This window comes from Pelophylax lessonae (genome assembly GCF_965119305.1).
Source record: "Pelophylax lessonae genome assembly, chromosome: 4".
Taxonomy (NCBI): Eukaryota; Metazoa; Chordata; class Amphibia; order Anura; family Ranidae; genus Pelophylax; species Pelophylax lessonae.
In genome coordinates, this window is record NC_138771.1 from 296,962,548 (window position 1) to 296,985,293 (window position 22,746).

Sequence of the window (22,746 nt, forward strand, 5' to 3'; positions counted from 1 at the left end):
AGGGTGCTGCCTGTTCCATACTCCTCCTCCTACTGCTCAACCATCCTTTTAGGGGTACAAACAATAGTAGTTGGGGCCTAGTGTGGTGGTGTACGTGCGAGATACATACACTTTCTTTTTGATCATATTTTCTATTCCGCTATTCAATTAAAACCTTTGGGGATCAATTCAATTGCGAGATAGTCTGTGTCGGTACGTGTGAGATCCACCTTTCCAAGTTGTTGGGGTTCATCTCATACTTCTGAAGATTTGAGGGTGCTGCCTGTTCCATACTCCTGCTCCTACTGCTCAACCATCCTTTTAGGGGTACAAACAATAGTAATTGGGGCCTAGTGTGGTTGTGTACGTGCGAGATACATACACTTTTTTTGATCATATTTCCTATTCCGCTATTCAATAAAAACCTTTGAGGATCAATTGAATTGCGGGATAGTCTGTGTCGGTACGTGTGAGATCCACCTTTCCAAGTTTTTGGGGTTCATCTCATACTTCTGAAGATTTGAGGGTGCTGCCTGTTCCATACTCCTCCTCCTACTCCTCATCCATCCTTTTAGGGGTACAAACAATAGTAATTGGGGCCTAGTGTGGTTGTGTACGTGCGAGATACATACACTTTTTTTGATCATATTTCCTATTCCGCTATTCAATAAAAACCTTTGAGGATCAATTGAATTGCGGGATAGTCTGTGTCGGTACGTGTGAGATCCACCTTTCCAAGTTTTTGGGGTTCATCTCATACTTCTGAAGATTTGAGGGTGCTGCCTGTTCCATACTCCTCCTCCTACTCCTCATCCATCCTTTTAGGGGTACAAACAATAGTAATTGGGGCCTAGTGTGGTTGTGTACGTGCGAGATACATACACTTTTTTTGATCATATTTCCTATTCCGCTATTCAATAAAAACCTTTGAGGATCAATTGAATTGCGGGATAGTCTGTGTCGGTACGTGTGAGATCCACCTTTCCAAGTTTTTGGGGTTCATCTCATACTTCTGAAGATTTGAGGGTGCTGCCTGTTCCATACTCCTCCTCCTACTCCTCATCCATCCTTTTAGGGGTACAAACAATAGTAATTGGGGCCTAGTGTGGTTGTGTACGTGCGAGATACATACACTTTTTTTGATCATATTTCCTATTCCGCTATTCAATAAAAACCTTTGAGGATCAATTGAATTGCGGGATAGTCTGTGTCGGTACGTGTGAGATCCACCTTTCCAAGTTTTTGGGGTTCATCTCATACTTCTGAAGATTTGAGGGTGCTGCCTGTTCCATACTCCTCCTACTCCTCATCCATCCTTTTAGGGGTACAAACAATAGTAATTGGGGCCTAGTGTGGTTGTGTACGTGCGAGATACATACACTTTTTTTGATCATATTTCCTATTCCGCTATTCAATAAAAACCTTTGAGGATCAATTGAATTGCGGGATAGTCTGTGTCGGTACGTGTGAGATCCACCTTTCCAAGTTTTTGGGGTTCATCTCATACTTCTGAAGATTTGAGGGTGCTGTCTGTTCCATACTCCTCCTACTCCTCATCCATCCTTTTAGGGGTAGAAACAATAGTAATTGGGGCCTAGTGTGGTTTTGTACGTGCGAGATACATACACTTTTTTGGATCATATTTCCTATTCCGCTATTCAATAAAAACCTTTCTAGGGCAAGATCTTAAATTACAGAAATATGAGGAGACCGTCAAATAAGGGCCGTGGCCTGGGTCGTGGTGCTGCTGGTAGAGCTCCTGTTGCAAGGAGAGGACGTGGTCGATCTGTGCCAGCTACACGCACAAGTGAAACACCTTCCTCAAGTGTGAGTAGGCGACAGAACCTGCATCAGTATTTGGTAGGGCATCAAACGCCCCTAGAAGTGATGAGGCCAGAACAAGTTGAGGCGATAGTAGATTGGTTTGCTGCTGACAGTGCCTCCAGTTCCTTCACATTGTCTCCCACCCAGTCTACTGCAGAAAGGTCAGAGTTGGCACCTGCAGCCAATGTCCAACCGTCTTTCACCTCACCCCCTTGCAAATCAGGCCAGCAGTCTGAGCCCCAAGCCATACAGCAGTCTCTTATTCTTTTTGAGGACTCTGTCAGCAGGGTTTCCCAGGGCCATCCACCTAGCCCTGCCCCAGAAGTGGAAGAGATTGAGTGCAGCGATGCCCAACCACTTATTTCTCAAGATGAGTACATGCAAGGATCATCGCAGCACGTCTCCGATGATGACGAAACGCAGGTGCCAACTGCTGCGGCGTTCAGCATTGTGGAGACCGACAAGGAGGGCAGGGGTGAAGACTGGGTGGAAGATGATGTGGAGGACGATGAGGTCCTCGACCCCACATGGAATGAACGTCATGCAGGTGACCTGAGTAGTTTGGAGGAAGAGGCGGTGGTCGCACAGAGCCACCAGCACAGCAGAAGAGGGAGCAGGGTGCAGAAGCGGAGCGGCCGTGCCCTAGACACTACGCCCGCTACTGCCCAACGCAGCAAGGGAACGAGCGCACCAAAGTCAGCTCAAAGGAGTTCTCTAGCGTGGAAGTTCTTTAGAAAATGTGCTGATGACAGGACACGAGTGGTTTGCACCCTGTGCAATCAGAGCTTGAAGCGAGGCATAAACCTTCTCAACCTGAGCACAACCTGCATGATCAGGCATCTAAGTGCAAAGCACGAGCTGCAGTGGAGTACACACCTTCAAAACCAAGAAACGTCTCTGGCTCATCCTGCTTCCTCTTCTGCTGCAGTCTCGGCCGCTCCAGCCACATCTGTAGTGATACCGGCACCTGCCACCCCGCAAACAGACGATCTGTCAGCAACACCACCACCTGGGTCACCAACAACCATCTCCACAATGTCCCGTGGAAGCGTTCAGCTTTCCATCTCCCAAACACTTGAGAGGAAGAGGAAGTACCCCCCTACCCACCCGCGATCCCTGGCCCTGAATGCCAGCATTTCAAAATTATTGGCCTTTGAAATGCTGTCATTCCGTCTGGTGGAGACGCACAGTTTTAAAAACCTTATGTCGGTGGCTGTCCCACAGTACGTCGTGCCCAGCCGCCACTACTTTTCCAGGCAAGCCATCCCTTCCCTGCACAACCAAGTGGGGGAAAATATCAGGTGTGCACTGCGCAACGCCATCTGTGCCAAGGTCCACCTAACTACGGATACGTGGACCAGTAAGCACGGTCAGGGGCGTTATATCTCCCTAACGGCACACTGGGTAAATGCAGTGGCGGATGGGCCTGAGGCGGATAGCAATTTGGCGCATGTCCTTCCACCACCGAGGATTGCAGGGCGCTTCAGTTTGCCTCCTGTTCCTAACTCCTCCTACTCCGCTTCCTCATCCTCTACCGCCTCCTCATCCGGACAGCGTAACACCTTCACCACCAACTTCAGCACGGCCAGGGGTAAACGACAGCAGGCAGTTTTACAACTTGCCTGTTTGGGGGACAAACCACACACCGCGCAGGAGTTGTGGAGGAGCATGGAACAGCAGACAAATGAGTGGTTGCTGCCAGCGAGCCTCAAGCCCGGCCTGGTGGTGTGCGATAACGGGCGAAATCTCATAGCAGCTCTGGGCCTAGCCGGTTTGACGCACATCCCTTGCCTGGCGCATGTGCTGAATTTGGTGGTGCAGAGGTTCCTTAAAAACTACCCCGATATGTCAGAGCTGCTGCAGAAAGTGCGGGCCGTTTGTGCGCACTTTCGGCGTTCTCACCCTGCTGCTGCTCGCCTGGCAGCGCTGCAGCGTAACTTCGGCCTTCCCGCTCACCGCCTCATATGTGACGTGCCCACAAGGTGGAACTCCACCTTGCACATGCTGGAAAGACTGTGCGAGCAGCAGCAGGCCATAGTGGAGTTTCAGCTGCAGCACGCACGCGTGAGTCGCTCTGCGGAACAGCACCACTTCACCACCAATAACTGGGCCTCCATGCGAGACCTGTGTGCCTTGTTGCGCTGTTTTGAGTACTCCACCAACATGGCCAGTGGCAATGACGCCGTTCTCAGCTTAACTATCCCACTTCTATGCCTCCTTGAAAAAACAATTCGGGCGATGATGGAAGAGGATGTGGCACAGGATGAGGAGGAGGAGGAGGATGAAGAGGTAACATTTCCAAGGCTTTCAGGGCAGTCATTCGCAAGGGGCTCCGAGGGTGGGTTCCTGCACACGCAAACGCCAGGGACGCAATTGTCCAGCAGGGGCACAGTTCTGGAGGATGAGGAGGATGAGGAGGAGGAGGAGCTGGAGGAGGAGATGGAACCATGTTCACAGCAGGGTGGCACCCAGGCCAGCTCATGGCCATCACTGGTGCGTGGCTGGGGGGATACAGAGGACACGGACGATACACCTCCCACAGAGGACAGCCTTTCGTTGCCTCTGGGCAGCCTGGCACACATGAGCGATTACATGCTGCAGTGTCTCCACAACGACCGCCGAGTTGCCCACATTCTAACTTGTGCTGATTACTGGGTGGCCACGCTGCTGGATCCCCGTTACAAGGACAACGTACCGTCCTTAATTCACTCACTGGAGCGCGATCGCAAGATGCGCGAGTACAAGCGCACGCTGGTAGACGCCATGCTGCTGGCATTCCCATCTGACAGCGGGGCCACAGTGGAAGCACAAGGCAGAGGAGGAGGAGGAGGAGGTCGCCAACGCAACCAGGGCACCGCCAGCACCTCAGAAGGCAGGGTTAGCATGGCCGAAATGTGGAAAAGCTTTGTCAGCACGCCACAACAAACAGCAGCACCAGCAGCTCAGATGGAACGTCTTAGCAGGAGGCAGCATTTTACCAACATGGTGGAGCAGTATGTGTGCACACGCCTACATGTAGTGAATGACGGGTCTGCCCCCTTCAACTTCTGGGTCTCCAAATTGGGCACATGGCCTGAGCTTGCCCTTTACGCCTTGGAGGTGCTGGCGTGCCCTGCAGCCAGTGTATTATCTGAACGGGTATTTAGCACGGCTGGGGGCGTTATAACAGACAAGCGCAGCCGCCTGTTCAGAGACAATGTGGACAAGCTCACGTTCATTAAAATGAACCAGGCATGGATCCCACGGGACTTTTCCGTACCTTATGCAGAATAGCAATGGATACCGACCTTACCCACCCATTGTTCCATTTTTGCTCTTTCTCACTCTTTTGGGGTGTACCCTCATTTAAAATTTTTGAAAAGAAGCAGTGTTGGCTACCTCGTCCTCCTCCTCAGGGCCAGATTAATGTAGGGGCTATTGGAGCTGCAGCTCCAGGCCCCTACCTTTTATATAGGCCCCGGGTTGGCCATATTCACTGTTACCGCTCTTCTGTCACTTGTAAACACAGAAGTCTGGCTTCTATGCTCGCTTCCCCAGGCAGCACCCTCAGAACCTCCCCACACAGCGTGAAGGCCGGACAAGGAGGGACAGTTGGCGATGCATGGATGTGTTTATGGGCTTCAGAGACAGCATCCCATGTTGAATTAGGCATGCATGGCTGCACCCTTCCTCCTCTGGGTGCATGGCAAGGCACGGCCCTTAAGGCCCTTCAAAATCCTCAGCACCAAGCCCATGATGCTGTTAATCCGGCCCTGGTCCTCCTCCACCGCCGCTTCCACCTACACCGCCCATAGGTGTGCGCAGCCTATTGCATTAAGGTGTGCACCCCAAAGTTGAAATACACATGCATGTGTTTGCCAGCAGGGAGAGTAATGTATCGGGGCCATGTACCTGTAGGCAAGGAGAAATAGAGCAGAGCAGGTCCCAGGGAGATCTTTCCCATCTCCTCACTGGCAATGCTATGTGCCCTAGGTGATTAGGGTGTGCCCAGGCACACCCAGCACACCCTGTGCGCACGCCTATGTCACCGCCACATCCACCACCACCTCAACCTCCCTCCTACTCCATATGGGCCTCGTCCTTCAGAGATGAAGAAGAACATTGTTTTATTTTTCTGTTTTTTTTTGTTGTTTTAAGTTATTTCCCTATCCACATTTGTTTGCAGAGCACTTGCCATGCTCTTAATTACGTTTTGCTGCCATTTGCAGCACTCTAGCCCTTTCCTTTGGTGTTTTAGAGCCATTTTAGTGCCTTAAAGTTCGGGTCCCCATTGACTTCAATGGGGTTCGGTGTCCGGGAAAAGTTCGGTAAAAGTCCGGGACACGGACCCGGACTTTTTTTTAAAGTTCGGCCGAACCCGTCGAACACGGACATCTAGGTGTCCGCTCAACCCTAAAAATAACCAATTACCTGGTCTAGTGATGATGTCACAGGTCTTTCACCTTCTGCTCAGGCGGAATGATGTGTGAGCAGTACTGTTTTTTGTGCTGGAGTACTTTGAGTCCAGGTCAGCATAATGATGCAACCCCCGGGAGTACTGTTTTGGGCTCACAGGAAGTGGGGAGAAAGATGCTGGCCATCGTTCAAGCAAAAAGAGGAGCGGGATCTTCTGAATGGGAGGACTTTATGTAAAGCACAGCGCCAGATCCAAAGTGACTATTACAGCAAGCATTTTTTTTTTTTTTTAGTGTCCTGCAAAGGATTTTTTTATTACTACTTGGAATTTGGCTTTCAAAATGTATTTACTAGAAATATGTTATACATGATAATATGTGAAAAAAAGGAGTAAGTAATAAATAACCTACTCACCCAGCGCTAAAAAAATTAAAATACCAAATACACTAAAAGCAGCCGCTATCAATAAAACATCTGATACAAAAGGGTGTATAGTAAGAATCAAAAATAGAGGCTCACATACACTAGCAGCGCTACAAATACTGATGTGCCCTTTAAAGTATGTATAATAAATAGCACCTTGTAATAGTAATAACACAAAGTCCCAACAGTGTGATAAATGTGAACAAAAATTGCATGTAAGCCCAGAGTTCATAGAAATGCACTGGATAACTGGATCATAAATCCATAGATCTCCTGGATTGGTTTCAATCGTATCCGGACCACCGTCACCACACCTCCAAACGTGTCCCCCTAGGTAATGGAAACTCACCAGACCCTGGGTGAAAATCAGCCTTATGAAGGATTTAAAACCCCTACCTCCGATCATCAGCGGGAGCCAGACACACGGAACGCCGACTTCTTCGTGACAGCTGATGGAGGTAGCGGTGAGTCACCGATACGCTACAGACTTCCAGTTTATATTCTACATGCTACTAGCAATTTGATTTTGTGTGAGTGCAATACATGGGGAATGGGGTTTGTGGAATAAAGTGTTGTCTTATGGAATTACACGATTGGTCCCCCCCTCTTCTTTCCTCACATGCCTTCATGACACTTGCTATATTTATGCTGCATTGAGGCTCAGGTGTAAACGTGCATTTGGCATTGGAGTATTTTACCGGGTATTCGCACACCACGCCAAGGAATTGAATCCTTCATAAGGCTGATTTTCACCCAGGGTCTGGTGAGTTTCCATTACCTAGGGGGACACGTTTGGAGGTGTGGTGACGGTGGTCCAGATACGATTGAAACCAATCCAGGAGATCTATGGATTTATGATCCAGTTATCCAGTGCATTTCTATGAACTCTGGGCTTACATGCAATTTTTGTTCACATTTATCACACTGTTGGGACTTTGTGTTATTACTATTACAAGGTGCTATTTATTATACATACTTTAAAGGGCACATCAGTATTTGTAGCGCTGCTAGTGTATGTGAGCCTCTATTTTTGATTCTTACTATACACCCTTTTGTAATACATGATAATATGGTTCTATATTTTTTTTATCTGGAAATACTGGAGGGCAGGAGTTGATGATTTTTTGTTGTAATTTAATCACAAAAATCTCAGGATATTAACAAATCTTAATTACCAATTTAAATCTCTCCTCCCATTTCCATGAGCAAGTGAATTTCAACAAATGACTGGTACTTTAGCAGACATCTGGCATAGGGCAAAGGGTCTTTAATTTTATTTGTAAAATGACATTTATCTTTGATACACATATATTTCATACTTTAGCCTTTTTTTTTCTTAAAGGGCAAAAACAGAATTTTTGTAAGAACTTACCGTAAAATTATTTTCTCTGAGTCCTCTGACAGTCGCCGCCCACTCATACAGTCTTCACTTATGGGTATTGTCCTTATCCATAGGGGTAAACTAGGCAAAGGATTTTTGTTTAAATCATACATAAAAGCATTTGCATGTACACACCCACATGGGGGCTGTCACTCTGGACCATACCCTCATGCTAGCAGCATTATCAACTCAGTTTGGTAGCAAGCAGTATATAGATCCAACAACCCCAACAGAGGGGCGGGGGAGGCGACTGTCAGAGGACTCCGAGAAAATAATTTTACGGTAAGTTCTTACAAAAATTCTGTTTTCTCTTACATCCTCTGACAGTCGCCGCCCACTCATACAGTCTTCACTTATGGGACGTCCCAAAGCAGTGTAGACTTGAGGGGTGGGAAACGCAACCGCCACAAGGGTAACGCAACACCCAGGTCAGAGAAGGAACCTTATCGCCAAGATAAGGGTAAAAAAACACTGGGTAACAGGAAGCTCAACAGGAGCAACAAAACCCAGGAAAGCAAAAAACCAAGGGGTTAATCCCCCAACAGGAAGGGACAGACGCAAAACTGTAACATCCCCCTAAAGTACAGCCACACTCAGAACTGTGTGGCCAAAGGAGGCATCGGCCGATGCCAAAACATCAAGTTTGCAAAATATGGTAAAGATATGCACGGCCGATCAAGTCGCCGCTTGAACACCTGGGACACCGACGCCTGATGGCGAAAAAGGCCAAGACACTCACCGCTCTGGTAGAGTGTGCCAGGACAGGGAAAGGTGGAACCTGTCCCCCAAGCGAATAGGTGTAACGCTCCTGCGTTTCATGTATGGTGTGGATTTTCAGCTGCAGAAATATTCCACTTCAGTAGTCATGTAAGAGAAATGCTGAGATACCATTCCCAACCTCAATGACTCATCATGTGTGGAAGATCTTAATTCAGCTAGTAAATACAAACACTCAACAAGCTGGTTCCTAGAGTGACTTTATGTATGTAGTAACACAGTGATGAAGATTTGAGAGACAGGTTGAGTGGAGGTGGTAGGTGACAGACACTTGAAGGTAAGACAATAGCAGATGGATGCAGGTAGGTTTAGCAATCAAGTATGGTAGCAGATGACAGAGTAGCAGGTGGACATACAAGAGTGATCAACCCAGTGCAGGAAATAAGTAGCAGTAGTCTTAAGAGCTAGCAATCTAGATATGCAGATGTGATAAATAGTCTTTACTATGCAGAGCTAAATAGTGTAAGCTTAGTATAAGTTTATAGAGGGTTCCCCTGCGGGGTACTTAGCACTAATAGCAATACAGCCGAAGGTTGGTTCAGGAGGAGCTGATGATCCGGAAGCGGGATGCAGGGATCAGCGCAGCGAGGTTCCGTCAGCGAGGTATGCTTGCAAGCACGAAAGCTTCAAGCCAAGTTAGCATCCAGGTAAGGGTGTTTGAACGAACACATGTGAGTGAGAACCGGCGCTTTAAATAGCCATCTAGTCCGGCGCTGAGTGATGACAGCTTCAGTCTTAAAGGTGTACGCTTTAAATAGCCATCTAGTCCGGCGCTGAGTGATGACAGCTTCAGTCTTAAAGGTGTATGCGCACCTTTCCAAAAGAGAATGGTGGGGCGCATACACTTGTGAAAAGAGTAATTTAGGGTACCAAAGGTACCGGAACATTACAATACCCCCCCCTTAAGGCCGGCTCCTGAAGGCCTCTGGAGCTGGTTTGTCTGGGTATCTCGCATGAAAGTTGCGGATTAATCTAGGGGCATGTATTTCAGAGGTGTTTAGCCAGGTGTCGTCTTGGGGCCCATAGTTCTTCCATCTAACCAAGTACTGAAGTCTTCTTCTGTAGATACGAGAATCCAGAATCTCTTTTATCTCGTATTCTACTCCACCTTCAACTTGTACAGGAGGCGGAGGTGGAATATTAGGCCTTATTCCGTGGTCCGGAACATGGGGCTTCAGTAGCGACACATGGAAAATGGGATGGATTTTTAGGTCTATTGGCAATGTAAGCTGTACTGCAGCTTTTCCAATAAGTTTTTTGATTGGGAAAGGTCCCAAGAACAGAGGTCCAAGCTTTTTGCTAGGGATCTTCAGTCTTAAATTTTTTGTTGAGAGCCAAACGAGGTCCCCGATAGTGTACTGTGGAGAAGGTCTTCTGCGAAGATCATAGTACTTCTTTTGTTGACTGTGAGCGTGTGCAATGGTAGTATTTAATAAACCCAAAGAATCCTTTATTTGGGTAAGATAGTCTGAGGCTACTTGGTTGTTTGAAGGAAGGATGCGTGGTGGAAGAATAGAGGGATGAAACCCATAGTTCAAGTAGAACGGACTCTGCTTGGTTGTACTGTGGGTTGCGTTGTTGTAGGCAAATTCTGCCAGAGGGAGAAGATCCACCCAATCATCCTGTTGGTAAGAAGTGTAACAACGTAAATACTGCTCGATGCATTGGTTGACTCTTTCAGTCTGTCCGTTGGTCTGCGGATGGTAAGGAGAAGTGAGCTTCCGCTCGATCCGTAGTATGTGACATAGTTCTTGCCAGAACTTAGAAATAAATTGGGATCCACGGTCAGACAGAAGAGTTTTTGGGATACCATGTAATCTAAAGACATGTTTCATCAGGAGTTCTGCCGTTTGTTTGGACGAAGGTAGTCTGCGAATAGCAATGAAATGTGCCATCTTTGTCAGATGGTCCACTGACACCAAGATGGTATTAAATCCTTTGGAAAGAGGCAATTCTACGATGAAGTCCAAGGACAAAACTTCCCATGGAATTTGGGGTATTGGTAGACTGCATAGTAGACCGGATGGTCTCGTAGTGTCAATTTTGGACCTGGCACAGACATTGCATGAAGAGACGAATTTTTGTATAGATGTTTTCATCTCAGGCCACCAGAATTGCCGGGAAATCAAATTAAGAGTCTTTGTCATACCCATATGTCCTGCCATAGGCACATCATGAGATAATTCCAAGATCTTGGTGCGTAGGGTAGGTGGTATGTAAAGTTTGTCGTTGTAGTAGAGGAAGCCTTCTGCATCAGTATTTAGTTGTGGTGGGGGTGAATCCAAACTTATACCATGCAAAACCTCTTCCTTCAAGGAACGGACAACTCCAATAATGCGTTTGTGAGGTATTATAGGAACGGAAGGGATTTCAAAGTAGTTTTCTTCAGTTAGTCGTGATAGTGCATCCGCCTTTTTGTTCTTATCTGCAGGTGTGTAAGTCACTAGGAAGTTAAACCTTAGAAAGAATAGTGACCATCGTACCTGTCGGTGAGAGAGAGTTTTGCTAGTCTGAAGATATTGGATGTTTTTATGGTCCGTGTATATAAATATTGGTAATTGGGTGCCTTCGAGTAAATGTCGCCAATTCTCCAGAGCCAATTTTATAGCAAGCAGTTCCTTTTCACCCACGGGGTAATTTATCTCGGGACTGCTTAGGGATTTAGAAAAAAAGGCGACTGGATGAAGTGGTGAAGTGTGGGTTGGTCGTTGGGAGAGTATTGCTCCTACTGCCATGTTTGACGCATCTAACTCCAGAATGTATTGGAGGGATGGGTCTGGATGGCGTAATATGGGAGCGGAAGTAAACCTTGTCTTTAACAAGTGAAAAGCTTTATTGGCTTCTTCTGACCATTTAAATGGTTTTTTTATGCTAGTGAGCTGTGTGAGGGGTCTCACAATAGCAGAAAAGTTTTTAATGAACTTCCTGTAGAAATTTGAAAATCCCAGGAATCGCTGTAGCGCCTTGCGTGTGGTTGGTGTAGGCCAATCCTGAATGCAGGATATTTTACTCATGTCCATCTCGATTCCTGTTTTGGATATGATGTAGCCTAGAAAGAGTACCTCGTCTTTATGAAACAAGCATTTCTTCAGTTTCACATAAAGGTTATGTGCAAGCAATCTCGATAGTACAAGTCTTACATGTCTTATGTGTTCAGACAGGGATCGTGAATATATAAGTATATCGTCCAGATATACCACAACACAGACATCTAATAAGTCTTTAAAAATATCGTTTATAAATCGTTGGAAAACTGCAGGGGCGTTGCATAGCCCGAATGGCATCACAAGATATTCGAACAATCCGTATCTGGTTCTGAATGCAGTCTTCCACTCGTCTCCATCACGGATTCGAATGAGATTGTATGCTCCTTTCAGGTCCAATTTTGAAAAATAGGTAGCTCCACGCACCTGCTCAATGAGCTCAGGGATAAGCGGTAGAGGATAGCGATCTTTTATTGTGATAGCATTCAATTTCCTGTAGTCGATGATAGGTCTGAGACTTGAGTCCTTATTGCGAACAAAAAAGAGTCCTGCTGCTGTGGAAGAAGTGGAAGGTCTAATAAAACCTTTTTCCAAATTCTCATCCAAATAGGTTTTGAGATGGGAAAGTTCATCCTGTGAAAGAGGATAAACATGACCGAACGGCAATTTGCTATTTGGGAGTAGATCAATGCTACAATCATAGTCTCGATGAGGAGGTAATGCTTGAGCATTTTTCTCAAGAAAAACCTCAGAAAGATCCTGATAACATAGTGGTGCAATCTCATCTGTCACCATAGACAGAATCTTCCCGGAAGACGGGAGGTTACACGTATCCTCGCAATAGCAAGAGAGGAAGGCCAAGGACCGTTTCTTCCAATCTATGGTTGGTTGGTGTGTGTGTAACCAGGGAAGTCCCAACACAATGGGAAAGTGGGGTGAAGGTATTAAATCGAAGGTAGTAGTCTCCCTATGAGACTCGTTAATAGTGACTAGAAGTGCTTGTGTCTGATCTGTGATTGGACCAGAGGATAACGGAACACCGGTAATAAGACTTACTGAGACAGGTTTAAGTTTAGAAATAATAGGAATTTTATTTGAAGCAGCAAAACATATATCAATATAATTTCCACAAGATCCTGTGTCAATCATGGCCTTAGTAGTAATCCTGTTCTGGTCCCACTGTAATGTCAAACAAACAAAAATGTAAGGGTTAGTGAATGAAGTTGTCAATCCCCCTAGGAGGACATGTGAACACTCACCCTTCTTTTTGTTGACTAGGGGACAGACATTTATCTTGTGATCCGGGGATGCACAGTACAAGCAGAGATTTTCATATCGTCTTTTGGCTTTTTCCATAGTTGATAGCGGTGGGCGTATGGTTCCTACTTCCATAGGAACGGGGTTAACGGCCGGAATCCGAGAGGAAACGGATAATGGCATTCCCATTTTCTCAGCCTTTCTTTCTCGTAGTCTTCTATCTATGGTAATACTGAGTTGTATTAATGTATCCAGGGTTTTTGGTAGATCCGCTCGGGCGAGCTCGTCCTTAACGGCTTCTGATAGGCCAAGCCTAAATTGGGTTTTCAGAGATGCATCATTCCATTCTGAATCAAGGGTCCATCTCTTGAATTCCGCGACAAAGTCTTCTACAGGCCTCCTTCCTTGTTTCAAGGATCTTAATTGAAGATCGGCAGTACTCTGCCTATTGGGGTCATCATATAGGCTAGTGAGTTCTGCTAGGAACAAGGCATAGGAGTTGAGAAGCTGGTCGTTTTTCTCAAAAAGAGAGTCTGCCCAGGCTCGAGGATCGCCTGTTAGGTAAGAAATAATAGTACAAACCTTAATGTGATCAGTAAGGTAGGTACGAGGTTTTAGCAAAAAAAATAACTCACATGCGTTTTTAAATTCGCGAAATTTTTTGCGATCGCCTGTAAATACCAAAGGGGGATTTATCTTGGGTTCAGGGGACTGAGCAGAGGTAAGTTGTGTCAGTCTAATTACCTGCTGCGACAGAGCCTGATTGTCTTCTTTTAATTCAGCAAGTGCGTGTATTAACGCAGTTACTTGCTGTTTTAATTGTGTCACCTGAGTGGTTATTTCTGCTGAATCCATTTGTAGGTTCGTTCAATCTGTAACGCTCCTGCGTTTCATGTATGGTGTGGATTTTCAGCTGCAGAAATATTCCACTTCAGTAGTCATGTAAGAGAGATGCTGAGATACCATTCCCAACCTCAATGACTCATCATGTGTGGAAGATCTTAATTCAGCTAGTAAATACACACACTCAACAAGCTGGTTCCTAGAGTGACTTTATGTATGTAGTAACACAGTGATGAAGATTTGAGAGACAGGTTGAGTGGAGGTGGTAGGTGACAGACACTTGAAGGTAAGACAATAGCAGATGGATGCAGGTAGGTTTAGCAATCAAGTATGGTAGCAGATGACAGAGTAGCAGGTGGACATACAAGAGTGATCAACCCAGTCCAGGAAATAAGTAGCAGTAGTCTTAAGAGCTAGCAATCTAGATATGCAGATGTGATAAATAGTCTTTACTATGCAGAGCTAAATAGTGTAAGCTTGGTATAAGTTTATAGAGGGTTCCCCTGCGGGGTACTTAGCACTAATAGCAATACAGCCGAAGGTTGGTTCAGGAGGAGCGGATGATCCGGAAGCGGGATGCAGGGATCAGCGCATCTAGGTTCCGTCAGCGAGGTATGCTTGCAAGCACGAAAGCTTCAAGCCAAGTTAGCATCCAGGTAAGGGTGTTTGAACGAACACATGTGAGTGAGAACCGGCGCTTTAAATAGCCATCTAGTCCGGCGCTGAGTGATGACAGCTTCAGTCTTAAAAGTGTATGCGCACCTTTCCAAAAGAGAATGGTGGGACGCATACACTTGTGAAAAGAGTAATTTAGGGTACCAAAGGTACCGGAACATTACAATAGGCCAGTACAATCGTCTGACTGATCCATTTAGAAATGGTTGATGCAGACGCAGCCGTACCCTTCCGAGGTCCCTCAGGAAGGACAAAGAGAGAATCCGACATTCTGAAGGATTCAGTAGATGACAGGTAGACCCTGATCGCCCTGACAACATCCAAGGAATGCAAGGCAAACTCCTTAGGGTGCTTAGGCTTCGCACGCAGCAAAGGCAAAACAATGTTCTCAATGAGATGGAAGGCATAAACCACCTTAGGAAGGAAGGATTGATGAGGTCGCAAGACCACCTTGTCCCTAAGGACAACTAGGTAGGGAGAGCGGCAGGACAAGGCCACCAACTCCGACACTCTGCGAGCAGATGTTATAGCCACTAAAAAGGCAAATTTCCGTGACAGTGCCAGTAGAGAAAACTTCCTGATATGTTCAAAGGGAGGACGTAGGAAAATGGACAGGACCAGATTCAAGTCCCAAGGAGCTAACGGCGCCCTCCTAGGGGGGCCAGATGACGCACACTTTGAACAAAAGTGCGGATCAAGTAATTTGATGCAAGGAAGCCCTGGAAAAGAATTGCCAGCGTGGACATCTGATCACTAATAATGGGCAGCGCCAAACGCTGATCCACACCGGATTGCCAGAAGGCTCATACCCTCGCCACCGAAAAGGAGCGAGGATGGAAACCCGGAGATTCACATCAGGCAAAATGAGCCTTCCAGGTACGATAATAAATCTTACCAGAAGAGGCCTTCCTAGCTTTCAGGAGGGTAGGAATAACCGCCGACAAGAGACCTCAATATCTCAGGACCTGGCTTTCAACAGCCACGCCGTCAAAGCCAGCGACCATAAAGCAGGATGGAAGATCGCCCCCTGCGAGAGCAGATCGTCTTGTGAGGGGAGCCGCCAAGGAGGCTCGACGACCAGTTGCATGATGTCCGCGTACCAGGACCGGCTCGGCCAGTCTGGAGTCACTAGGAACACCTGATTTTGGTACCGAGGCCTACCTGCGAAGGAACCGGGACAACAATTGAATCGAAGGAAAGGCATAGATCAGACGATACTGATTCCACGGCACCACCAACGCGTCCGAGGCGTCTGCCAGAGGATCGCGAGTTCTTGCCATGATGAACCTTTTCACCTCGTTGTTGAGACGAGACGCGAACAGATCCACGTCCGGGGATCCCCATCGTGCACACAGCATCCAAAAACACCTCCGGGCATAGGGACCATTACCCTTGGTCCAGGGTCTGGTGGCTCAGATAGTCAGCTTGCCAGTTCTCCACACCCGGAATGTGAACTGCCGAAAGTGCAGAGACCTACGTCTCGGCCCATGACAGAATCTCAGCCACTTGCTTGGCCGCCCAGGCACTCCTGGTGCCCCCTTGGTGATTGATGCATGCCACCGTAGTGGCATTCGCTGTCTGCACATGCACAGGGCGGTCCTGCAGATGACCCAACCAATGCAACAAACATAGGTCGATCGCTCTTAGTTCCAACACATGTAACAGCAGAGAGGATTCCTCTTCCGACCAAGTGCCCTGGGCAGACAAAGTGCCCAGAATACCGCCCCAGCCCGATAGGCCGGCATCCGTGGCGACCACCATCCATGGAATTGTGCAAATGGTATCGCCTCGAAGGCTGACACCATCAACCCCAGGACCCGCATGCAGGTCCTGAGTGACGAGGAATGTTGTCCCCAAGGGACCTGACCCCGCTCTGTAGAGTCTGGAGTTATACTTCCGGCAGGAAGACATTTGCTTGAGCAGAGTCCAGAACCATCCCCAGGTAGGGGAGCCGGACAGAAGGGGACAATGTCGACTTCTGGAAGTTGAAGGTCCACCCAAACTCCTGGAGTATCTGAACCGTGGCAGCCAGATCGCGTACCAAGGTCGCACTGGAACTCGACCTTAACAGGTAATCATCCAGATATCCCAGGATTGCAATCCCCTGCGCCCACAACAGGGCCAGGACAGGAGCCAAGATTTTGGTAAACACCCTTGGGCCCGAAGCGAGACCGAATGGCAATGCCACGAACTGATATTGCTCCTGCAATCTCGAATCGGAGGTACCTCTGATGACCCTCGTAAATGGGGATGTGTAAATATGCATCCTTGAGGTCGATGGACGCCAGGAAATCTCCTGGACTCAGAGAGGCCACCACCGATCGAATAGATTCCATGCGGAATTTCTGAACTCGCACGAAGCGGTCCATAACTTCAAGTCCGGAATGGACGTACCCTGCCCGCCTTTTTGGGCACCATGAACAGATTTCAGTAAAAACCCCAACATTTTGTCCCGATGAGGCACCGGGACAATCACCTCCTGGGCGAGCAGATCCTGCACCGGATAGTATAGATCGAGGAGACGATCCCGGGTTCAATGAAGAATTGAGGGGAAGAATCTGTCTGTCGGGCGCGATCGAAAGTTGATCTCGCACCCCGATTGGGTGCAGCAAAGGTCCGGGAAAACAGCGCAGACGCCCCCCCCACCCCTGAAGCGGGTGAGGGCGCCCCATCAGGTGGAGGCGGACTGGAACAGCGCGTTAGGGTGGGTAGCTTTCGGCTTGCCCGCCCAGGGCTTCTGCAGACCACTCGGGCCCTTGAAGGGTTTGCCCTTGTCTAGTGCCCTAAAGGCAGGAAAGACCCCTGGTTGGTTTTAAAGAAAGGGCCCCGCTTAAGGCGGAAGAATTTACCCTTTGCCACTTGGGGTAGAAGAGTCTCTCACCCCCAGTGACCCCCTAGCCAACACATCCAGGGATCCCCCAAAAAGTCTGTTCCCCGCATAAGGGATGTCAGCCACTGTCCCTTAGGAAAACAGGTCAGCCGACAGGTTTTTTAAAACACACAGTGTGACGGATGTGCACCGCACATGCAGACAAACATGAGACCAGAGGGGCCTCATCCCAGGTGGTGTCACACAGGTACAGTACAGCATGATAAACCTGTTCCATCATGGCCATCGTAGCAGGGGGAGCAGAATCCACCTGCATGGTGCGTTGAATAACTTTAATCCACTCCAGCACAGCCCGAGAGACCAGAACTGAAGCGAACCCGGGTTTCAGCAAGGAACCTGCCACCATATAGCAGTGGCGGGTAATAGACTCCACCCATCTGTCCACTGGGTCCCTAAACACCGGGCATTAGAGTGGCCTTTTTCAACCTGGACACAGTGTGGTCCACCTCAGGGGCCACAGTCCAGCGCGAATCCGTGGGAGACGCGAAGGGATAACGGTACTCAAACCACCTAGGGACCACAAAGTTGCGCTTTAGATTGCGCAAATGTTCATTCACTATTGCATGAAATTCGGCGTGACAGGGAAAAAACCTGAACCGATTTCCGGGTTCTGCGGGTCCCAAAGGATGACCGCGTACCCTGCTGGTGGGGCACATCCTCCAAATGCAGCGTTTCTGTGACAGAACTAATGAGCGCAGCCATAGCAGCGCGATCTCCGGCAGCCCTGGCAGGGGAAACTTCCCCCTCCTCCACTTCCCCCTCCCCCTCTGACTGGGAGGACTGAGACCCCGCAGGGGGGTACACTGTCCGTGACAACCATATCAGAATCTGAATCATAAGAAGGTGAAGGCCTGGCCCATATCCTAAAAGACCGTTCAGACATCAGCAGATCCACCTATGATGCTAAAGTCGCTAGTGCAGCGCCAAGGGAGCTCTGCTCAGAGCTGGGGGGAATTTTCTATCCTGGGAATACATATTAAATCTAATGAAAGTTTGGAAAGCGCTGGCCCTTTAAGTAGTAACAGATGCGGATCGCACCGCGAGGTACCGCAGCAGCAATGAAATAGTGTTACAAGTAACCAACAGGAAAGTGACTGCCAGCATGAAAAAAATGACCCAAGAGAAGCTAAAAAATCCCCAGAAGGCATACATACAACCTCCACGCTATGCTGGAACAATCTGCAGTCTGAATAAAGGAAATTATGTCATCAGCTAGAGGACACAGACTAAGGGAAAATGGCTGCCTATGTAATGTAATGGGGAGGCGTCAGGAAAATGGCCGCCGAGCCCATGTATTGGAAGGACCGTGCCACATCCAAGATGGCACCGGAAGGGCGCGAAAATGCTGCAGGGAGGAGCGCAGAGCCCATAATGAAGCTGAATAGCGCGCCCACACTAAAATATGGCGGCCTGCGATTATTTGCAGCGGGCCGTCCGCACATGTCTGACACCCCCACAAAGTACACAAAAGGCACACATCGGGGAGAGGGACCCCCCGTGACCCCCCCACAGCACGGCAGAACCGCCATAGTGCCCACAGGGACAGGGAGAGACCAGGAAGGACACTGACAGACACGAGGGGAATAATACACACATCACAGGCAGACTGTCATCCCCAACACAGAGGCCCCACAGACACCCCCCACATAGAGGGGTTACTCACCGGCCAGCGATAGCGTGGGAGCCGCCGTGAGATGGGAAGCCTCCCACCCCAGGTGGTGGGGGTACCGTCAGCCAAACAGGACGCTAGCTACACGTGGCGTACCACAGTAGAGTCATCCTAACGAAGTAGCCACATTCGCGGGCAGTGTCCCTGAGGACAGGGAGAGGTCATTTACGAGGCCTGGGCATACGCATAGCCTGCTAAACGCTCAATGGCCAGCTGGGATTCCGTAAGGTTCTCTGTCCTGAAATACCAGGACAACCAGTCCGATTCCCAGCTTCGCAAACGCTGTAGTTTTCTGATCTGACTAACTAAGAGCAGGAACAAATAAAAATCTATCATGAGAAAATGAAAAAACACTTTTTCAGAAATAAAATGAAATAAGAAAATTAGAGAGGCTGACACCGCAGCCCCAGCAAGGGAAAGCCTGTCTTCCCCTTAGCTAGGCAAAAGACAAACTGAGTTGAGAATGCTGCTAGCATGAGGGTATGGTCCAGAGTGACAGCCCCCTGTGGGTGTGTGCATGCAAATGCTTTTATGTATGATTTTAACAAAAAATCTTTTGCCTAGTTTACCCCTATGGAAAAGGACAATACCCATAAGTGAAGACTGTATGAGTGGGCGGTGACTGTCAGAGGACGTAAGAGAAAATTCAAATGTTGCTTTTTTGTAACAATGGCACCTGGACATAATTCTGTACAGTTTACCCCCATATTCTGGACATATTCTGTACAGTTTAACCAATTTTCTGCTTGGCTCATTGTTTTTCACAGGTTTTCCCATCCCTTCTTTTTCTATCACAGGATAAAGACTTGTCTTGTGACTAAAGTGGGTAGAATCTCCCACTCACCCGCACAAAGAAAAAAGGAAAAATATGGAATACAGTAAACCCCCCTCCATTGCGGGGGTTACGTTCCGGACCCAGCCGCGAAAAGTGAAATTCCGCTAAATAGAAAAACCCTATTAAAATGCATTGTAGGCATGTTTATTTTACTGTCACTGTACGTGTAGAAGCATTTTAAGGTCTTTAAACACACTTTTAAATCAATAGAAACTCATTTAAACACATAAAAGATACTAAGCGACATAGCAAGAGCTATGGAAAACACAAAAATATTTCATTTTTAATGATTTATATAGTAAAATAACATGAAAAAAAAAACGCGAATTACCGGGACCGCAAAAACTGAACCGCGATGGAGCGGGGATTACTGTAAAGGGTTTTGGTGTCTGCTAAAGAGCAACAGGTTAGTGTCTGCTATAACGTTTATGAAAATGCTTTCAATGTACTGACAAAGTACTGACATATAAACTGTAAAACAATGGAGAATGTTGTTTTTCAGTTTTTTTTTTTTTTCACACTTTATTTTTCCAACGAGTTTAATCTATTAGTTATGTGGTTATTGCAATATATCTTTTAAGCCGATAATGAGCCAAAACCGTAAAAAATGGCCATTTCAAACCATGAAATATAAAGTATGTAGGATTATGACTAGTTGAAAATTCACCTACTAATAATTTCACGCACTACAGTGTTTATTCGTAAAGGTACATATGGCATTTGGTTTATGACAACTAAGAACCCTAATTGCTTAGTTTTCTGATCATTTTAATGATTTTTTTTTTTTTTTTAGATGATCCTATAGTGCTACTGTAACATGAATAGATCCAAAACTTCATTTAGATTGGACTTTAAACACGTTTATCCAATGCATAGTAAAACAATAACGTGTGTTGTAATGCATGGCTTTGCAAAAAATGGTGCTCTTTGTTGCTTTCTGGTTTGTGGGCAGCCCATTCAAATGAAAGGGCTGCTTAAATGCAATGCACCTCATTGCGCAAGATAGCACACACTAAAAGAACAAGTATGTTTGTGGCAATTGGTCTTAATATGTTAGGGTTAGGTTACCCAACAAAGTTTTAAATTATGTGGGGTCTTTGGCTGGTAGTGAGGGAGATAGCAGGGATTACTTGGTTATTTTTAATGTATCCATGTTGGTGATTTTTTTGTCACATTGTAGCCAATGAATTGCTCTGTTGCAAAAGATAAAATTAAATGTAAATATTGTAGAGGATAAGGTAGGTTCAGACTGAGGTGGGTCGAATACTGGTAGGTATTCCTATAATTTATGACAAAAGACCTGTATATATTTCACCTTTTTCTGTCCAATCTGAATGGTGTATAGCAGAAATACTGAATGTTTTCCTGGGGAGCCCAATAGGCTCTGTGGCTGTGCAACATCCTTTACTATGCTTACTACCACAGTTCTAAACTTTCCTAGTAAAATAGACATATAGTATCTCACAAAAGTAAGTGTACCTGTCACATTTTTGTAAATATTTTATTATAGTTTTTCATGTGACAACACTGAAGAAAGGACATTTTGTTACAATGTAAAGTAGACTCCCTTCGAAGACTGGGCCGCAGGGCAGTATTCCAACATGATAACAACTCCAAACACACCTCCTAGACAACCTCTGCCTTGGTAAAGAAGCTGAGGGTAAAGGTGATGGACTGGGCAAGCATGTCTCCAGACCTAAACCCTACTGAGCATCTGTGGGGCATCCTCAAACGGAAAGTGGAGGAGCGCAAGGTCCCTAACATCCACTAGCTCCATGATGCTGTCATGGAGGAGTGAAAGAGGACTCCAGTGGCAACCTGTGAAGCTCTGGTGAACTCCATGCCCAAGAGGGTTAAGGCGGCGCTGAAAAATATTGGTGGCCACACAAAATTATGAGACTTTGGGCCCAATTTGGACATTTTCACTTAGGGGGTGAACTCACTTTTGTTGCCAGCAGGTTAGACATTAATGGCTGTGTGTTGAGCTATTTTGAGGGGATAGCTATAAAAGCTGTACACTCACTACATTGTAGCAAAGTGTAATTTCTTCAGTGTTGTCACATAGAAAGATATAATAAAATAATTACAAAAATGTGAGGGGTGTACTCACTTTTGCGAGATACTGTAATAATCTCCTATCAGTTTTCTTTTTTTATTGCAAACTGCACTAACAATGTGTAAAGTGCAGCATCCCATAGCAAACTAATCTGAAATCAATTAACTATAATAAACTGTTATTCTGGTTTCAAATTTTTATTTTGCCTTGGTAAACGAGCCACTAAATGTTTACAGCAAAAGATTTTTTTGTGATATATTCCACAGTACAGTATATGTGGACCTGTCTCAATCTTCCACAGAACAGTGAGCCCTACCACACTTCCATATCCAATAGTTATAGGGCATGGTCATCATCAAATACTATTTGTTAAAATCAAAGTGTGTCATTTACTAAAGGGAAAAAAAATAAAATCCTCTTTCTAAAACTAGAATAGCAATCATATACGGTATTATCATACACTGAAAGATAAAAGACTTTCGGACGCTGAAATTGCGATAGGAGTTTTGTCCTTCACTGCTAAGCATTGCTGTTGTCATTTTTTACTTCATTTCATGCTCTTTCGGCTTTTAAATGTTTGAAACTTTCTAAATTCTCCCAATCGGCTATGAAGTAGTCATTATTTTAAATTATGTGAGTTTATAGATAAGACAAAAGTATACCATTAATCAACAGGAGAGACTTTGGAAAGCAGTTTTACAACCTGAAAATCAATTTTAAAGAAATCATTAGTACAGCGTGGTTTATATGGTTTTCAT